The sequence below is a fragment of the Theobroma umbraticum genome, unplaced genomic scaffold, assembly GCF_002168275.2.
Source record: "Theobroma umbraticum cultivar Fairchild unplaced genomic scaffold, ASM216827v3 scaffold_34.0, whole genome shotgun sequence".
In the NCBI taxonomy this organism is placed as follows: domain Eukaryota; kingdom Viridiplantae; phylum Streptophyta; class Magnoliopsida; order Malvales; family Malvaceae; genus Theobroma; species Theobroma umbraticum.
In genome coordinates this window covers 1,194,269-1,200,015 of record NW_018397275.1, presented here as the reverse complement: position 1 = coordinate 1,200,015, position 5,747 = coordinate 1,194,269, and the positions used below count along the sequence as shown (strand labels likewise).

Genomic DNA, 5,747 nt, shown 5'->3' with positions numbered 1-5,747 from the left:
CGCAAAACTTTTCCCACTATCGTGCATTAATAATATTGTAGATGTCGGGATGAAGTGCGCCCTGGACATTGATGCCATGTTCTGGAACTGAAACTTTGTGCAATAAAGACTAGGTGTGGCGTTTCTCGAATTCAGCCAAAATAAATTTGCTCCTATCAAAGCTATTCCCACTTCCACTCGCATGTGTCCTTTCTTTGGTGCCATGATGATTATCCGATTACCCTAGCAACAAACAACACATTTTCAACCATAACTGTTTAGTATACGTTACAAAAATTTGATCAACATGGACAAAAAAAAAGGGATATTAACTATTCAACTCCTCAATAATATGAATAACTCTAATGTTACTATCCATTAAATCCAAATCAAAGTGCAAAAAATTATAGTTATTCAGTGTACCCACCATTCAAAACTTATAATTTAAGTACAAAATGAAATCCATATACAACATTATTAAATCTTGCATATACCATTAATTTTAAGCAACACCCATCTTCAAAACACAACACCAATCATTAAAATCATTAGAGAGAGGAAGTAGAGCACTTACCATAGTTTCTTGCACTCAAATGCTTGAAAGAAAGTAAAAATGCTCTAAAATCTTAAAAATTCAAAGTTTGATGCAAAATAATTGGTGTTTTGAAGAGTTTTAGTATTGGGTAAGTGAAAAGGAGTGAGATTTTTAAAGTGGGGTAGAAAGAGAAAGAAAATTTGAACCTAAGGTTGAAAAAATGGTGTAAAGGGGATTATATAGGGTCATAGGCCCTACAGGCACTTTATGAGCCCATGCTTTATGCAATTTTCCTTGCTGTGGGGCGTTGTAGCACCCTTGGGGTAGCGTCGTAGTGCCCAGCCTTGAGATCTACTATGGAATCCAAGGGATGCCCCTCAACATCGCAGCCTTGCATAGCGTTGGCAATTTTTGTTTTGAATAAACCAGAATAATTATTCTTGTAAATATTTCCTACCTGCAAAAAGAAAATAAAAATAAGTAATTAGTAATGTAAAAAATAAAAATAAAATTAAAAATGATATTACTATTTACGAACAAAAATAATTAATGCATAGTCAAAAATTAGTTAAGCAAATAAAACTCGAGTTGCCTCTCAAGCAGCACTTTCTTTAATGTCTTTAGCTAGACAACTGGTTAAGCTCAATTGGGGTTAAACAAACAAATGGAGGAGTGTTGATGATCTATGTCACCCCCTTAGTATTTCTTCAATCGATGCCCATTCACCTCAAATTTTACATTTGTTGTAATGTAGAAACACTCTTGATACGAGAAATGGTCTTGATTACCTCGACTTCAATTTTCCTAGAAACAACTTCAAACGAGAATTGAACAACAGCACATGTTGACAAAGTGTCACTCAACAATCTTCTTATCATGCCATCATTTTGTCTTTTTTTTTTTTTGGTAAATCTTAGTATTCTCATATGCATCTAACCGTATCTCATCCATCTCATTTAATTGGAGTAATCTTTTTTCACCTGCAGCTACATTTACTGCAGAACATTCATTATAAACATTAATATTTTTCAAAGGCTTAAGGGTATTAAAGATTACCACTTGTTTCTAGACTTTCAAGGAAAGCTCTTATTTTTCTACACTATAAGTGCTCTGGCAGTACGTGAAAAAGGTCTTCTCAAAATGATTAAAATCTCTATCCTTCTCTGTATTAAGTACCACAAAATCAACTAGAAAAATGAACTTGTCCACCTTTACTAATACATCTTCTACAATGCCATGAGGATAAGTGATAGTATGATCTGTGAGTTGCAAAGTCACTGTAGTGGGCTTGATTTCTCTTAAAGCCAGTTTCTTGTAAATAGGCAATGGCATCAGGTTAATACTAGCTCTAAAATCACTTAATGCACGGTCAAGTGGTTCACAATATTGTGAAAATGACAAGATCCTTGAGTTTCGAGAAAAGCTTGTTCTGCATCATTACAGTACACTCTTCAATGAGTGCCACAGTCTCGAACTCACCCAATCATCGTTTCTTCGACAATATCTCTTTCAGAAACTTGACATATGAAGGCCTCTGTTCTAAAGCTTTTGCGAATGGTATGTTGATGTGTAGCTTCTTGAATACTTCCATAAATTTTTGAAATTGATTTTCTTGTTGTTGTTTTTTGAATCTTTGAGGAAAAGGTGGTGGTGGTGTGATTGTAGTCTCCTTCTCTACAATGCACTTGTTTGGACTAACTACTTATGTCTTAGTGTCACTAGGCAATGTTCCTTGAGCCTTGATGTTAATTGTGCTTGCCAACTGTCCAACTTATGTCTCAAAGTTTCTCAATGATGCTGCCTAACTATTGATGAGGGAATCTATCTTGATCATACATTACATCATTAACTCTACCATGGATGGCCTCTTATCAAGAGTGGGGGCTTTTGTTTGTTGTTGAAAACCAAGTGGTATATTCGATCTTGAAGCTAATGCTCCCTGGCTGTTTCGTCATGAAAAGTTTAGATGGTTTCTTAATCCATGATTATATGTGTTGGAAAAGGCGTTGTTTTGCTATTTGTTTCCAACAAATTGAGTGGTTTCCACACTGTTACTTTAACATTGGTCACTAATGTGTCCATCTCCATAATTGTCACAAACTACAAAAAGACTTTGAATAAGATTAGTACTAAAAGAATCAAACATTTTAGTTAGAATAGCCACTTGTGCAATTAATGCTGTGATAGGATCAATTTCCTGAACTCTGGCTACTCTCCTATGTGTGGATCATTCATACGGCAATTTGTAATTGTTTAATGCCATCTCTTCCAATAGATCATATGCTTTGTTAATGGCCTTTCCATAAAAGCTCTTTTTGCAGCTACATCAGTTGTATCTCAAACTTGGTTATACAATCTATTATAAAATGTTTAAACTTGAAGCCACTTCAATAAACAATGATGTGGGCTATCTCTAAGTAAATACTTGTATCTATCCCCAATTTCATATAATGTCCCACCATCAAACTGTATGAACAAAGTGATATCGTTCCTCATTTTGGCTATTTTTGTTGGAGAGAAGTATTTTGTAAGAAGCTTTTGGGCAAGGTCATCCTTTGTTGTGATTGAGCCTATGGGTAAAGAATTCAACAAACCTTTGGTCTGTCCCTCAATGAAAATGGAAATAATCTTAATCGAATGGCATCATCAATGTCCCCGTTGTGATTGAACATGTCACATATCTCCAAGAAATTAGATATATAAGCATTTAGGTCATCATTTGGAACCCCAAACTGGATTGATGTCTAGATCATAGTGATGATGGCTAACTTCATCTTGAAATTATTTGCTTGAATGGTTGGCGTTCTAATGCTTGATGGTATACCTTGTACTAAAAGCGCAACATAGTCCCTTAACAAATAATTCTCTTCAACTACCTTCTCTTGGACTTGCCGTTGCCTTGGTTTTTCATCCATTGTACTAGAAGAATCAGAATCTTGTTGACTTTCTCATCTTAGTCATCAAAATGTCCGTTAGATTTCTGGGTCACAAGAGATAGTCTGTAAGCTTCGTGCTCTGTGCATACAATGTCAAATGCACCTGAAAAACACAAAAAAAAAGGAAAAAGCTTGTTCTAAGACAATTTGTTTAATTTTATATCAATAAATATAAATAGAAGAACAAATCCCCAATAGCGGTGCCAAAACCTTGTTGGTCCGACTACACACGCAAGTGCACGTGGCCGTACAAGTAATATAAAGTAAGTCAAATATTGTTTCCCATAGAGATTTATGCCAATTCTTTCTAAGTACTAAACTTTTAACAAAATAATCTCATCCATGCACTCGATTTTAAAGGATTGATTAAATTGAAAACAATTAATTAATTAATTAGTTAACGAAGCACAAAATGTCACTAAAAGAAATATTTACTCAAAACCTAGGATTATGGTATCTTTCAAACCTTTGTCTAATTTAAATAATTTCCTTATCTTAGATTAATGGAGTACATGGCTAACCTACAACCCAAATTATGGACACGTGATTTATCAAGATCATGAACACATGCCTTTTCTAAATTAATCCTATATGTCTATGTAAATTAATTAGAAAAAGTTCGTTAAGTTTGTGTTTTAATATGGCTATCTAGGGTATTTCAATATATGTCTATCCTAAACATGAAACTATCACCTAACTCCAAAATGAATTGAACAATGGCTATTCAAAACTATGGCCTATTTTAAACTCCCTTTGTCGAGTTCCATTTAGAGACCCATTGCATTTCAATTGGTGATTAGGCAGTAAAAAGCATTAAGTGCAAAATTGAATAAACCATTAGATTTCCATTAACACTTAGCAAGAAAAAAATCAAATAATCAAACTACATAATGAAATATCCCATAATCCTAGAAAACAAGATTAGTTCATCATTTTATTTACAGCAAGCATAATTAAATCAAGAGAAAAGATCATCATTACAGAAAAATAACAAGAAACAAATGAGAAGCAAATAGAAATCAAATCCTCCATCGATTCTTGATCATCGATTTCTTTGATTTCTTCTCATTTCTCTTGTTGAAAACCCTTTTCTTTTCTCTCAACGATTGTTGTTCATTGCCTCTCTGAACCTCTCCCTCTTAGCTACTGAAAAAGACCTATTTATAGCCACCAACAAACTTAAAAAACTCATTTCTCGATTGGTTGCACCTCATTAATCCACGTTAAAGCACCGCGAAGCTCCTGACTTATAATTTTCTTGCTAATTTTCCATCCGATGTCGCAGGGCTCCTTTTTAGGCACTAGGGTGCTAGACTTTCAAGAAATTTTATGGGAGTCTTGATGCATCCTAGGGTTCTCCTCCGTTGTGGCCATAAGCTCTATAAAGCCACAGCACTTCTCCTCCTAGGGTTTCCATGGTATAGACTACTGTAGTGTTCCATCTTGAGAAGCAACTTTCTCCTACCTCAAGGCTGATCTGCCTCTTATCTTTTTTATAGTCAAAGAATCACGTTGATTGGATATCAGTAGCTCGAGTTATGACTTAAACACCCTAACATGTTTAGTAAAAGTCTGCACTTAGACTCCATTACCTTGTTCACCAAAATTCAACTTTAAGCACATGTGAACCTACAAACACAAGGACTAAATCAGCATTGACTTAAATTGAGACTTTTAACATGAAGTTAGACTAGAATTACTAGAAAAAAATAAATCAACATGCTTTGAACTAATTAACTAAAAACCTAAAAACTATCTAAAACATACTTAAAATACAAGGACATAGTTACATTAACATCCCAAAATGTGACTAAATAACTTTATATAATAGAGTTATTAGGTCCAATGGTTCTTTTAGGTGTAAAAGTTCTTCCTCCTTGGACCACTGCACTTCTACTTAGATACAAAGTGCTGTGATAAGCGATGAATACCAATTACCATCCCTAGCTAAACCAACAGTGTGAATAATGTTATCAAAAATCAACTTGCCAACATTAATAGATTTACCTTTTACCATGGCATAGAGCAAGATTACTCTATCATTTGTGACATCACTCAAGTGTTTTATCGAAAGCATCTTGGCTATGAGAAAGTGGTACCTGACCTTGAAAAACTTATTTAATCCATTAGCCTCGGATGAAACCAAGATTCCCTTGGATATTTTACATTTCGTACCAATTTCACAAAAGAATGTGATGACCTCATCGAGATCCACATTACCATCCACGTAATTAGCATACTTATCTTCTTCAACCTTTGGTATATTAAAAAATTGATTAATTATGAGGCTGTTGAAA

The 5,747-nt window shown here is 34.3% G+C and overlaps 1 non-coding gene across 1 annotated transcript; it reads left to right on the top strand.

The window, feature by feature from the left end:
- Nucleotides 1-2,906: 2,906 nt before the first annotated feature.
- On the top strand, nt 2,907-3,013 carry LOC149526389 (small nucleolar RNA R71). Its single transcript, XR_016352075.1, has one exon. It is a non-coding gene; the product is annotated as a small nucleolar RNA R71 (small nucleolar RNA).
- The last annotated feature ends 2,734 nt before the right edge of the window (nt 3,014-5,747 follow it).